The following is a 15,476-nucleotide window of genomic DNA, read 5'->3' as shown; positions in this document are numbered from 1 at the left end:
TCTTCAACTATTGCTTCTCTTTTTTCTGTTCCAGCATCTTACAGGATTACAACTACTTCACTATTTGCTTAAATCTACACTTTGAAATACTCTATTCCTCCTAAAAATACTCTGTCATGAATTAAGGGAGTTTTTTCAGAACACTATTGTCTATTTCCATAGCTTTAACAGAAAAATATTTCAGCTTATTAAAGCATCTCTTTATTTGTCTTCCCCCTCTGAAGCTTAATTCTTTTCTTGACTGTCTTTGATAGTTTATGGTGTCTCTTTACATGTTGATCACTCTCTCTCTCTTCCCCTCTCTCTGGAAAAAAAAAAAAAGATTAATCTGAAAGTTTCAGCTGGGTAGTGATAGAGTTAAAATCTTGCCCAGGCCTTGTGGCTGGTTCTGTGGTCTCTGCTGGAGCAATGGCTGGAGCTGTCTGCAGTGGAAGATTTTTTTCAGGGCTGCTCTGGAGAGTGTGGTCACTGTCTCAACACGCTGCAGGTCAATGGCTTTTTCTCTCTCCTTACTCGGCAGTCTCTGGTGGAACTCAGCAGCTGCAGAAACTGCAGCCAAGCCGGGGACCAGCCTGACCCGGCCTGGGCCCGCTCCCCTCATCCCCCCCTACCCCTCTGCGGCCTTGTCTGGCCTGGTGAGGGGGAGGAGGCTGAGCCACAGCACCATTACCTCTTCAGGAGTCAGAAACCAAAGAGAACAACAAACTCCCAGGCTTAGAGCTTAAGGTGGCATTCACAGGTTGATCTCACTTTTCAATGGTTAACACTACTGTCAGTTCTCAGAAATGGCCAGTTATTGGCCAGGAGTAAAAAACTCCCATCTGCCTCCAGCAGTTTCAACTTCCTTAGCTCTCAAAGCTAATCTTAAAGGTGCAGAACTTAATATATAACATAAACCAGGTGTTTGGGGATACTAGTATCATAAAGTCACCCCAGGACAATATGTCTCCAACAGACAGAAATTATCTTGTTTCTCGTATGATACATTGGCCCATACGTTGGTTTAAATTTGTCCTCATCTAATTAAGTGGCTTAACAGAGCCACCATGAACAGGCAATTTCCAAAAACTAATATGCAATTCATTCTGATTTCAGAGTTTTGTGGGAAAGGGAGTGAAGTGTCATAAAAACATGATGTTGTTTTTTAAGTATCACCTTGAAAAGTAAGGAATGAAGAAGCCAACAGAAGGGAGGAGGAAGTGATAGATTCATATTTTAAATTTTAAGTCTTTCGTTGTGCAGGCTTACAGTTCTTGTTTATGCATGACTTTTGACTCATTAAATGTATTGATGTAGGCCCTCAAATATGTCTTTAGCCAGTTTTATGAAATACACCCTCAGTAAAATTACAAGGTTATTTCATCTGACTTGATAAAGTCATGTATTATTCAGGGATTGTGCATACACTGACTTCATGGAAGTGGTTTATCTGTATTTGATTTGTTTTAGTTAAGTTGTCTGTTTAATTATCTCTAGATTTTTAAGTTCTGAGTAATTTTTGCCTCTTATATAAAAATATGCAAATAAGCATAAAACTGAGCATCAGTAGAATCTCCTGTGAGCTGCCTGAACAAAAACTTGTCACAAATCTGACTCCACAGTCAAAAGGGGAGGAAATAGCACCACGGATGGATTTACAGGATGCCAATAAAAGCCTTTTATATAAGAACATCCCTAGAGACAAATCTTTTATATACTCTGAGGTGCATAAATCACTGACAAATCTGTCTGGCAAGCTTGTTTAGTAATTTCATTTATTAACCAAACCAATTTAACAGTTTATAGAGTCATTCATTTGAACTTGTTAGTGAAATTCTCTGTAAGTTTAAAACACCACTAACTATGTGTGTGTGCCACTAAATTATAACTAAGGATATCATCAGTTTCCACTCCTCCCATTCCCTCACTCTTTATATAGTATGTTAAAAATGGTAATTGTGTGCTATAGCATCTTCCCTGAGCATTTTGTTTCAGATATGATTCTTACAAAACATCTTAGGCATTTTGACGCTCTTGGAAACGTCTTTATTTCCAAGCAAGAAGAGATTATTCTTTAAGGGCTATATTAATGTTGTTTCATTCTTCCTCTGAAATTGCTCTCTATGCCTTCTGATATATAGAACAAACAGGTTAGTATTGCAATTTACAGATGGACATATGTGGTCCTCTGTATCATGTAGCCTTTTCCCCATCTTAATGAATCACTCCAATTAAATGAAAATCGCCTCTCTGCACTTAGTCTGGCACAAAAGAAACCCCTCGCCATCCCTTTTCTGGAAGGAGGTATCCTGCCTTTTTAAATGTGGCATTAGTAGTCATATCCACCAACAGAACATTTCTGTCTAAATGAGATTTTATTAAAGAGGGAGGGGAAAGTGCTCTCAGTTATGACAGACTGAGACTCAAGCAGTTGTATGTTATTGAAGGGGGAAGGGAAAAGATGAAGAAAACTGAGCTCTAGAAATAGTCTGGACATTAACAGCCTCTGTCAGCTGCACTTTTTTGTAGGGTAGGTGACTGTAGGCACTGTAAAAAAATGAATGGATGTCAACATTCTTATTACCCATGCTTGCAGTCACCATAATTAGGAAGGCAAGGGAGAAGGGGACACATGTTTATCAGCACAAACTTACACTTAAGGCTTGAAGTTTTTCTGTGTGAACTAAACATGCAAATGGGATTCCTTGCTCTCAAATTATCAGTCTCTAAGCGTTTTCTCCTATGGTCGTTAGTCAGAATGTTCTTTCAAAACATGAGACAGTTTGTTGGGCTGTTTTCTAAGGCTGTTAAAATGTATATATCTTAATTACTGTTTGCCTTTTAAATGATATCGAATGCATTAGTACCACAGGTAGAAATGGTTATTAACATCTCTCTTACTGGAGAATTGTTAGCCTGCCAGGCTGAGGCCTTCCCCAGAATAAAATATCTTGATGATGCAGAAAATTCAGTAAAATTGATTATAAAGACAAAACTGGCACGAGAGCAACAAGAAATTAGAAATCAGAAGGATAAAAAAATTCTGCAGCATGTTTTATAGGTTTAGAAAAGAGATTTTCACAACCATTGATATGGTTTGCAGTTCTGGTCTCTTTGTTATTGTTTTCCATGGTGTAACTTAGTATGTGACCATGAAGGTAAAGTTGATTTCAGTGGATTTTGTTTTATAGCTTGCTATTTGCTCTTAATAAAGGAGCTAGTGCAGAACCAGAATAAAATGTGTAATGTTTTGTGGCCTCATAAGAACTGAGCAGCAAGCTTTAAGAAAGAGGATAGCTTAACACCAGATTTGCATCTAATAAATCTTCTCCAAATTAATCATAGGCATTAATTAATAGATGGCAAAATATACCTTTTCTTGTTAATGAATAAGAAAAATGTCTTGTAACATCATGCACTCAGGATAATAAGGAAGACAGTGATGTTAACAGAAGGCTTTTTCCTCTGCCATGAATTTGGGAAATCCTCTCCCTATTTTGCCACCCACTCTCTAGAAGTGCTGTGACTGTGGCTGGCAGAAGGAAAAGCAAACACTGCCGAGCCAGCTATTCGCAGCTGTATCTGTGTCTCAGCTGTGCCCATCCATCTGCAGTCGTTGCCATCTGCCAATTGCTGTAGTTGGGGAGCATCTGGAAGGCGAGCCATTTTAAAGAGAATCTGATGCACAGCAAAGAAATTATTTCCTCCTTTTTCTTTCTAATCTTTCTTGCTTCCCTTTCCTTTCTTGTGACTTGTGTGAGTGGCAGATGTACACCAGTAATGTACTGAGACAGAGTGTTCCCTCCAGTAGCCCACAGAAAAAGAAGACAAATCAGAGTATCTGTGACTAGGACAGCACAATGAAATGCTCCTGTCCTCCACATTTTAATCTATGAGTAGATTCTTTGTAGGCATTCTGTGTTATATTAAGTTCTACAGGAGAGGATAGGTCTGTTTGTGTGCCCCTCCTTATATTTCTGAAGAATTATCAGATAATATATGATCTTTATAAGTTTGGCTTCTAGGGCCTTAGTTTTAACAATCTGGTTTCTGTTTTATTTTCAGTTAAAAAAATGCAGACAAAGATGACTGTCTTGTGCTCTGGTCTTCTCTTTTACAATTGTGCATTTAATAATGTTTAATAATGAAGAAGGACTTAACAGGAAAAAGACAAGACTGCTCGTTGCTATAAAAGTTTGTGTAAAAACACAACAAAAAAAAATCATGCATAAAGGATAAATTGAAGTAGAGCTGGAAATGTGAGAACTCTGCAAGGAATGATAATCCAACCACCTTTTCTTGCTTATTTGATAATTGTATCCATGCTGGAATGTTGAAGATACATTTTTTCTGTGTATGTTTGGTGCTGTTGCTTTGGAGCTTTTAAATTTTTGGATGAATTGAGAAGATATTGAAATTTGGATTCCTGGCTTGGGATGGATTTTACCTTGTGTGAGACATATTTAATTCTTTTAATACCAAAAGTTTAGGATAACAGAATTATCCGTGCCCATGGAAAGTCTGACTTTTTTTTTAATTTCTTTTTTACCCTCAAAATAAAAAAACCTTTTAAAACTACTTTCCTGCAAAAAAAAAAAAAAAAATTAAAATCTCTTCTTCACTTCCCCAGTGCTAATCTCTTATTGAAATCCAAGTTAGGATTTAACAGTGAAACAAGCAAGAGAGCTGTTTAGATTTGTGGAAGCAACAGGAAACAAATGCCCTAAAATGGCAGTTTACTTCTTTGCATCCAGATCTTGCCCAGGCTCTGTTTGAGGTAATGCCAGAGTGTCACTTTCATAAAGCATTTACATCAGCAGCTTTAAGCAGGAGAAAGGGTTTTGTCAGAATAAAAGAAAAATATTGGGAACTTCTATCAACTTTATTTTCTGACTCTGTGGGTTTCCCTCAGTTGGAATCTCTGCTATTTTCTTTTCTTAAAAAAGCTCCTGTAAGATTTTTCTTGCTTGTGCATTAGTGTCTTATTTACTGTTGCTTCTGAGCAGGAGGTTGTCATTCCTACTTTTTTTTTTTTTTTGCTTGGTGGTTATTTTGTTGTTTTCTTTTGTTTTTTTCCTGGTCCACCAGTCATGTGCTTTGCAAACAAACTTATCTTTTTTGATTCCCTTTGTGTTGGTACAATAAGCATTTATTTCTGGCAACTGATTCTCTAGGACTCTGGTCCTTGGCTGTGAATCTTGGATTCTTACCAATTGTTCCTGTTCTGGGCCTGGTAGCTTTAGCTCATTAATTCAATGTTCTATAACTTCCTGCTGATAATCCTGGTTGTTGGGCCCCGTGTTCATTAAGCTTGCTCCTGACTCCCATGTATGACATGGAGTGTGGAATAATCTGTAATGACAAGAAACACAAGCACACGTGAAGCACAGCCTTGCTCCCCAAGCAGCCCTCCTGGCTTCTGCAGCTTCACTTGTGCTCCAAGGACTGATCAGCGAGGGTAAAACCTGTCCTGTGCAAATGCTAGCACTTGTTAGTGCGTGCGGAATAAGCGCTTCAAGTCTTTTTTTATTGTTTTTTTTATTTCCCTCTTGAATGTGAATAAAAGCACTGAGCCAATGTCAGTATCTGATGGGCTGCCAGCATGAGGCTTGGCCCACGATTAAGTGGAAAAGAGCAGGTCAAGTTGCAGACAGCCTCCTTTTCTCTACCTAAGATCAAGGCATTTTTGTTGTCCTTGTGATTTGAATGCAGAGTGCCTCATGGCTAACTTCTCTAAGGCTAGCACCTTAAAAAGGGCAAGAATTCCCAAGTATTTTTCCATCTTTCAAAAGCTAAAATATCAGCCATCTTTCTGCAACACACAAATGCTCCAGGATGCAATTAAGGGTATAATTTTTACTATTTAAAGCCCTGGGGGCGCTTGTGGGTTGGGTTAAATCCTCCCTCTCTGAGTTCAAAAATTCATCCTGTCACTGTAATTTCAAAATCAAATTAAGGAGCTCTAGACTAATTTTTCATATAGTCTTAGCCCCTGCTGAATATGGGATTCTTTCACTGGTGTCTGGCTGTGTAACAAGGGGAACAAAAACACTAATATTTTTGATGTGGGAAGAGTCAGGGTGATTGGCTGTGTAATGTTACTTTTATGGAGCACACAGACTTCCAGCAGTTATACGAAGCTAGGAACTGACCAGGAGCAGCAAATTTTCTGTACTCTCCCTTTATATTTCACACCAAATTTGCCTGCTTGTCAAGTTTTTTTCTTTGTTTTTTTTTTTTTTGTATGTTTGTTTTGGTTTGTTTTGGTTTTTTTTATAATAAAATGTCATTTCCTCATAAAAGCAAGTAAGTTAGCTGCTGGGATAGTTCCCTTCTAAATTTTGAGATGGATAATTAACTTAGTGCCTGTTCATGTAACCTCAGCTGTCTAGTGGTCTGCTACTATAAAGAGGGGAAACTTCTGACTGATGGTTCTGCAAAAGTTGAAGGTTGCAGCAACTAGTTATGGCATCTTTGTTAGAGAGACAATTTTCTGACATTAATTCTAGCAGTGATTAAATAGCTTGACTGTGTCACCAAAAGTGCAGGAAGAACAAAAAAACTCTCCAACAACATTTTTATTGTTTGAGAATCAAGGCATTACTTTATTCTGGCCAGGATATGCAACAGAAATAATTTCCACATACTGCTCGGGTTGTGCAGTGCAAATCATTTCATCACACATAATTTTTACTCTGTTTTTCACTTATTTGATACAGTCAAAACCCATAGAAATTCATTGGTTCATTGGTCCCAAGTTGTGCAGTTCTCAGTATTTGTGCTCCTACTGGTTGTGATTTTCTTCACCTCCGATGCTAATTAGGTCCTCATTCTTATCTCTCTTTTCCCAGACCAGGTGTCTCAGACCATGCCAGGGGTGATGTTTGGAGCTGATGTTCGTTCATGGTCATTATTGGTTGTTATCTTTTGTGTGTGGTGTGCTACTCCTGGTCTGTTGGCATGTTAAGCTCATTAGACCTTGCCTGGTGGAACAGTCCCCTGAAAAGAAACTTCAGTTCCCTTCTCCTGGGGCAAAAGCGAACAAAACTAACTAAAATTACATTAAAAAAAAAATTAAAATTTGCATCATTTCCAGCAGCTACAGCCTTGCCTTGAGAAAGAAGGTGACAGCATGTGCAGGTGTGATAGGACCTCTGGTAATTCTTAGTGAACACTTCTGAGCTATGCCAGACTGTATTTTTACTGCACAGTGCGAGCAAAAACTGTTCAGAATATTGTGTCTGAGTCTTTACCTGCATCAAGATGAACATAAGATGTATTTACCTGCATCAAGATGAACTTCATAACTCTTGCTGTAAAAAGGTCTTTTTTTTTTCCCTATGCGCATGTTAGGGGGCCCAAGAAGTCTAGGTATCAATTACAATAAAGATTGAGCATTGAGCACTATGGGAAAAATAGATAAGTCATAGAAAGGGGACTGGAACTCTGCACAGGTTTCCTGGCAAATTGTAGTGTCTTTGGTATGAGATGTTTTTAAGTGAGGTTTGCATAAAACCAGGTTGGGTAGGACAAAGGTAGCTGAAGTTGCCTTACTTTAGGGGAAGGGGCTGAAGGACTTTTCTAGGTCCCTTCTAGTCATATAACTCTTATCCAGAAAATACTTAGGAAATTAAATCAGACTCCATCTCTGCCACGGATTTGTGTCATTTTGTTTCTCCTGGAAAGGTGAGCTGCAACTTGAGCTATGTAACAAATCATCTCAAATGCATCTTTGCCCATTGCTATTAAAGAACACCTTGCAGAAAAAGGCTTTAATTGTGTAGCCAGCCCCATTTGTAGGAAAACCCTTCTTTGAAATTCTAATGTCCTTGCCTTAAAGTACACTGTAAATAATGGATACAGTGAGTTTTGTCCAGTTTTCCCCTTCCTGGCTACAAAATGCTTGAGGCAAGTTTGTGCTGCAAGCTCAGATCATTAAGGGTTGTGAATTTTCCGGAATAAAAATAATGATGATAATAACAAAACAATTCCTGAGCACAGGGAATCATTCCTATTCTGAGCAGTGTATTGGAAAACAGGGTGTTTGTAACTGCAGTTCATAGGGAGTTACATATTTTTATGTCATTCTTGGCATGAACCCTTAGAATGGTTATAGAGGATAATACGATGTGCACATTGACGTGAATAGTTATAACGCTTCATCTTAGTGGCACCTCATACCTACAAAATTCAGAAGGATTGCTGTACTAGAAGCAGCTGAAAGCAGTCTTTAAAACAACAAATATAACACTTTAGTTTTCAGAATTCCCTGAGTCTTGTAAGCATGAGTGAAATATTGATGTTTTTGAGAAGTGAGTTTAAATATCTTCATCTCTATGAGTTACTGTGCAAGACAGCTCCTTCCTGAAGCTAGAAGTAAAAATTAATTAAAAATTCAGCAAATGCCAAAAATCTTATTTCATATGATACAGAGGGTCAATAATTTTCATTGAAAAGCAATCTACAAACAGATCTGCAGGCATTTTCAACCATGTTTACACAGATCAGGAAGAAACTGAACAGGGCAAATGAAGCTACAAGTCTATACTGTAGCATCAAGATTTATTTGCTTTTTGTGTTTAATCATTTGCTGTTTTCTTATTCACAAAGCATTCCCTAGATTTTTTAAATACTTCTTTACCAAGAGAGTGGTTGGACTTTGGAACAGACTTCCTGGAGAGGTGGTAGATGGTGGCCCCATCCCCATCAGTGTTTAGGAGAATTTGGACAATGCCCTCCATAATTGGCTTATTAATAATAAATTATAACTAATAAATAACTTTTGTTCCCCTGACTTATACCAGGTGATCACTGTAGGTCCCTTACATCTGAAATAATTTATTTTATTCTAATCTGTCAGAATGAATGAATGAATATCTCTTTTAAAATAATAGCATGCTTATGTGGTGTTCAATTGAAAAACAAATCCAGCTTGCACTAACAGGAAAGGTGACTCTGTTGCTTCAAATAGGACCAGATTTTAAGTTTGTGCAAGTTTGTGGGAAATTCTGCTTGAAGATTATAAACTAATCTCACGAGGTAAAATTTGAGCTGAGAAAGCTCATCTTATTAAAACAAACCAAAAAGAGCTATTTCTGTGTTCCCTGCTCATTTATGTGGAATAGACCTGACATACACATCTTACAGGAGCCTGAGGAGGCTGTTTCCCATCTCCCCAGCTACTTTTTCAAAGTTATTAGCATATCACACATTTCCTAATAAACTATGCATTTTCTTTTCTTTCTGCTGCTGATTTGGCACTTTAGTATGTGCTTTGAGAATTGAACTGATTCGTTATAAAACCATATTTATTTACCCTGGCCTTTATCTTTCCAGAAACATCTCTGCAAGACCAGAGGCAGGAATACAAGTGTATCCCACAGATGTGCCCTGACCACTTGAGCCTACTCATCTGCTGACATCTGTTGAATGTGGCCCTGAGCTCACAGACCCTCTTCTTGAGATTTGTAACAAAGGTGGTTAAAATTTAAAAATAAAAAAATCCCAAACAATCCTAAACAAGTAATGCACCTCTCTCTTCTTTTTTTTTTCTTTTTCTCAGATAAGATTTGTTCAGGACCAAACAGGGTTGCTCAGAAGCAGAGGGGTCATTCCATTTTCAGCAGTTTTTAAACCAAGATAATTAGTAGTTCACGACCCTGTTTTGGTTTTTTCAAGAAAAAAAAAACTTGGGAAAAATAGGTGGGTTTTTAACTGACCAGACTAAATTATAAAGTATAAAGTGACAATCCTATGCCCTACAGTACAGGGAGGGTGGTGTATTGTGCCAATTACCCACTTACCTGACAATTTTAATGCACTCTGATTGGTATATTGAGTCTGTGACAATTCTAACAGGTATCTTGTCCAATTAATATGAGTCCTTACCTTTTCCCCCTCTGAAAAATAAAACCACACTGCTTCATATCTATGAGCCTGGAGAATCGTGGTGGCAGTGGGATGGCATGGGGAGGGGCAGCAGAAGTAACTGAAATTGTATAGAAGAGATCTGTGTGGAGGGTCATTGCAGAGGACACAGATATTGTAACAAAGAATGACAAGAGGTAAATCTACTCTGTGAACCAAAATATAAGTCCTAAGTTGAGTCATTCAGTCTGAGCTTGGATAATTTATATATATATATATATACATATATATATATATGTAAAAATAGGTTTGTCGTTAATAGATTTTTAAGATTAAGACAGAATACAAAACTATAAAAATAAACCTCAGTGGTAAAATTTGAATGGGGATTTGGCTTTTATCTTAACTTGGATCAGTATTTAATACTCTTTTCATTTGGATTTCTGCCGTAGGATGGGTTTTAGAAATGGGCCCCAAAGTGATGTGTATATATGCAGGTATATTGAATAGTTTATATAAGAAATCGTTCTTAACCATCAGGTTAACTTTTCTTCATCACAATTCTCTGATACTAAAATTCAAACTCTGGGGTACAGTTATTTTTCAAATTAAGCTTGTATAACTTAAAAATATTTGTTTATATTTTGTACTAAAACTCAGAAGAGTTTCTATAGTGTGATTATTGAAAAGGAAGTAGGTAACAATAAATAAAACACTGTTCTGGAAACATCAGCTGTAGTGTTTCATGTAGGTGTTATTATTGATAGGGGATTGGTAACACCTTAAAAAAAAGTTAATAAAAAAAATTGAACTCTGAGTGTCTTTTAATTCTCATTTTATAACTTTTAAACTGCATTAGCCAGGCTTTTAGCATAAAGAGCTGCAATTTTCTTTACATCATTCTTCTTGTTGTCTTAGTAGTAATATACAGAATTTTTAGAAACAAGTATTTCTGTGTCTGCATTTATGTAGTGGGATAATTTTAAGAGAGCCATCACATTCAGTAAGACTAAATTTTGTAAGTCATAAAGACTAAACTAAAATTTTTAAATTTATGGAAAGGAGAAAAAAATAAAACATTTTTTACTCTAGAGACTAATTTATAAGTTTGTACTCACAAATAGTATAATCAGTTGCTGGAAGACATGCAGGTCTAAAACAGGTCAATATCTGGGAGATCTCACCCTCTGGAAGTTATATAGCATAACATAGCTGAATAAGTAAGCTGTATGTTCATGGTAGAGATTAATGTCTATGTGCAACTCTATTTATTAAGGACAACTTAGCAATATCTGCACAAGTGTGGATGGTAGACTAATTTCTGTTTTCTCTCTCTTTGGGGTACTGTCAATCTGTCCACATAAATTGGCTCCACTGTTTTTGTGGTGGAGCCTTCGTCTCATTAATTTTTAAGCTGTTTTGCCAGTGGCTTTGCAGCATAAATACCATTGCCATATTTAATCACAGATGTGCCTCTCACAGTACCTGAGTCATTCTTTCCTTCAGCAGTAGAGCAGAGCACTCGGAGATGCCACATATTAATGCAAAGCATTAGGCTGAAATTGCATTTGAAAGCTTCAATACAATAGAGCTCAGTGGTCTCTTTTTGCCTTAGAGGCAACAGTAGGGAAACCAGCACATAACAAGAATTTTAACTACAGTTCTACTTTGTATTATCTACTGCCTTGTAGCATGAAGCTGAGAGAGACAGACATACCTCTGGGAATCAAACCCCTGGACTGAGTAGTAGATAAAATATAGGTGATGATAAACATAAGTACTTCCAGTCAAAGCCAATACTCTTCTCATCCTTCATCTATTCTCTTTTTTTCTTTATTTAAATTCTTCAAGAGTGTTTATATTTGTTTCTCTCCTGCAGTATATTTTATGATACTTTTTTTTTTTTAAACATTCACTAAGAATCTTCAGGAAAGTTGTAAGTTTAATACTGTAAATTAATTGTTATCAATTACCTTGTTAAAAGAAAACTAAGTTTTTTCAATCTTCTGAATTAATTAGCTTTTTATACTAGAATTACATTGACAAAACTATACAGTTGAGCACTTTACATATTATATAGGGGATTAGAAGGGAGACAGGTTTTAAGTTGTACTGAAATATGTGATATACATGATGGGGTTTGTATCATTATTTCTTACACTTGAAACCTAAAGTGTTAAAAAAAAAAAGAGAGAAAATTGTTCATACTGTTTAAAAAAATAAAATATTTATGATTTTAGCCACTACCTGTATTTTTACTGCACTGATGGGAAAATTGTGCACTCCTTAACTTGTAGAAGGGAAGACATCTATGTGTGTTTGAAAGTATTTATTGATGTATACATAGAATTGATTTTATTTCACTTTCACAACACCAACAGTGCACAGGAGGTGAAGCCAAATACTGTTTAAAAAAATCCAAAAACTCCAAAAATCCCAAATAAACAAGCATTCCCCTCCCTGCTCTCCAACAACAAAACTTTTTAGGAAGAAATGTTTTGATATAAAGAAGCTTATCTTTGGGTTTAACTGGTGTGGCAAATTTAAATTCACTTTGTGAAATAATACCTTAATATTTTTGTGAGAAGGGTGAAAAGTTAATAAAAAAAGTATCAAGTACCCTTAGTTTTTCCTTTTGAGTTTCACTTTACAGATCCTATGGCTTTCTTTGAGTCATCCCTTGAACCTAAGAAAACTTTTTAAAAATTGCTCTGGATCCATGAATTTTAGTTGTTTGGCGCTCCTTTTGTTCTGTAAGGACAAGCTACATACTGTGGTGTATTCTTATGATAATTTGGAAACTCCTGATAGCAAAGGAATAGAGGTTTTTATGCATCACTCTTGCAAGGAAGAAGAAGAGCAAATGGAGCACAGTAAGTCTTCTAGGATTCAAAGAAAATGAAAACATGGGATTTTAGTTGTGTTTTTTTTTTCCTGTGCATCCAAAACGACGTGGAAATCCAGTGTATATTTGTGTGTTGTTCTCCCATGCACACATTGACACCTCTTTCAAGGAAGATAAAGTAACTTTTTCATTGTGCTTGCAAGAACACAGTGAGCTCTGTTGCTGAGTGAGATGCCCATCGTCGAATATCTAAGAGCAGATGCTGCTCATGGGCAGTTCCTTCGTGTCAGTGTGCTACCAATTCACATGATTGCCAGCTTGAAAATTATATACAGAGTGAAGCAAGGGCGTGTTGCTTTGTGCCCATTTGATGAGCATCCTGTGTCTCTCATCTTGGCCAAGATGAAATTTTAAAACTTGAAGCAAAGAGAGGAACGAGAAACGTGTTGTGGACTGGAAAGGGAAAGAAGGATTTCTGTGTTTGTGAGCATGGGTCTGAGTGAACACACACACAGAGATAATCACCTGTGCTCATCAGAAGTACAGCCCCAGCAAGTTACATCCTGAATTATCCTGATGCTCTGTGATATTAACTGCCACTTGGAGGAGTCAGGTTTTGGCTCAGAGATTAAGCCTATTATGGATGAGGATTATTTTGACTACTTTCGATGGTTGTGGACAATAGTATCTCAGCAAAACAACTGTGAGGAAATCCACAAAAGATCTGTCAGAACTGGCTCCTGGAGAAATAAAAAATCAAGCTTTCTTTTTTTTTTTCTATTTTTGGCCTTGTTCTTTTTTATCTCCATCTGTTTTTTCTGTGCTTATCTGCCAAAAAGTACATGCTGAATTTCAGTTCATGAATGAATGAGAGTCTGTTTGGTTTCTTTGAAAGGACATTTGAATCTAGTCAAATTATCTACAGAAAGGCTAAGCATAATTTACTAGAGCCTTAAAGGAGACCACTCTTGCATTGGCTAAGCTCTCTTTTAGATAAATCAAGAAATATATGACTAGAAGCTAGGAAGAACAGCTCATGAAATGAATTTCTGTGACTGCTAAAGTGGTGGTTTTGAAGTACCATTGTGAAGAAGCATCACTGCTAGAGCTGAGAGAGCTCTGAGTTTTAGAGTGGGATTAGTTCCTTATTAAATTTTTACTATGAGTAAGACAGTCAGCAAACTAGCTAGAGACTTCCAGAGAGACAAACAGCATTCCACAGAAATGTTGTTTTTGATGTGGGTTTCTGTGTATGTATAGGTTCTTTTTGTTTTGTTTTTAAAAAAATTAACTAGTTATTTAAGTTTAAACAGAAGGGTATCTTGTTTGTGTTTTTTTTTTCCCCCCATAAGTACAATGCAGTGGTAACAAGTATTTTCCACTTCAGCAGAATTTAATAGCAAAATGTATACGTGGAACTGGAATATTAGTGACTAAGTCAGATGTATGTCCAAAAGGAATTGGTTTGCAAAACAAGGATATAAGTTTATATTTAGTATGAAAAAAGAAATGGATAATCGAGAAGGTTTTGTGTTTAGCTGTTCTGGAGCTTGCTGTGATGGGAATGTTTGACATGCTTGGGTACCTGATGCTCACAGAACTGGACACACAGGGATTGGAAAGGCAGATATGTGTGTCAAGGAGGATGGACACACAAAAAAATACTTTAAACCTAAGCATGAAGTGTGAGGGTAACGTAAATTGCTACAAGACAGTAATGGTTTGATAGTTTGATGAATATTTTATCCCCAAATAAAACACAATTGAACACTTTGTGCTAAAAAGCTAAAAGCTCAGGGAACAAAGGAAGGCTGGTCTGGCAGGAATTATTACAAATCCGAGAATGATAAACAGGAGTGCATCAAGGACAACTGAGTCTGTTTTCTTCAGTGCAAAACCTGCCCAACATGTAATAAGAGAGGTAGCTAATATAGCTAGCTAATAATAGTTTTCAAGTTAATCAAGGGGGAATAAATCATTAAGTAGACTTGATAAGACTGTAGAAGACATGGAATTAATAATCACAAATACATACAGTATTTTTAAATCCTTGTCTTTGACAGAGGAATGCAACAATAATCAGCCTCAAGGTCATCAAGTGTGCTGAGGAAAGTGTACATGGAGAGACCTAAATTCAACACATGCTTTAGCATATTTTGCAGTTATTAACCATATGAAAGTGAATGAAATTGGGAAAAATTACTGTAGTTTGAAACACCTCTGTGAATTAGTTGCTACAGCTCATGTTACTTCAGCTAGTAAGTGGAGTTGAATTAAATTTTACATGATAATGAGCATAGTGGTGCATATTTTTTATTTGACACAGGAACTGAGAGTAGAAGGTTTGTGTGTGTGGTGATGTTTTTTAACCATGGAAGCTCTTTAATTGCATGTGACTTCACTTTAGGTCTAAATCTGCAAGTTCCCATTTTCATCAATACACCTGTGTCTGTAGCACGGCTTCTTTATAGAGAGGTGCCCAAAGGATTAGCCTTCAAATTGGCTAAAAGGACTAAATATTAATCAGAATGTAATGTAACTGAACTGGCCTGGATGAAAACCCTGTGTAATTGGTCTCATGAGGAGAAATGTTGGGATGAAAGGGTAAAGACAGACTCTTGGGACAGGGAATAAAGATCTGGAATAGGACTCTTTCAAGAATGAATAGTGGTGCTGGAGCTGCTTAGTCGAGGGGAGGAAACTGTGTATGACCAGAGGCAGAACAAAGTCATGAGAGACAGTGCCATGCTGGCAGCTGCACTGAGGCTGGTGAAATTGCTGTGTT

General features: G+C 36.9%; 1 long non-coding RNA gene across 1 annotated transcript in view; it reads left to right on the top strand.

Annotated features, from left to right (window-relative positions):
• LOC107199921 overlaps nt 1-9,562 on the top strand; it is a 34,847-nt gene extending 25,285 nt beyond the window's left edge. Inside the window, exon 4 of the long non-coding RNA XR_001519365.2 lies at nt 9,316-9,562. This is a non-coding gene — a long non-coding RNA (uncharacterized LOC107199921). The remainder of the gene's footprint in view (nt 1-9,315) is intronic.
• Nucleotides 9,563-15,476: the final 5,914 nt, after the last annotated feature.

Source organism: Parus major, chromosome 1, assembly GCF_001522545.3.
Source record: "Parus major isolate Abel chromosome 1, Parus_major1.1, whole genome shotgun sequence".
NCBI classification, from domain to species: Eukaryota; Metazoa; Chordata; class Aves; order Passeriformes; family Paridae; genus Parus; species Parus major.
Note: the sequence above shows the minus strand (reverse complement) of the source record. Positions and strands in the feature narration are given on the sequence as shown.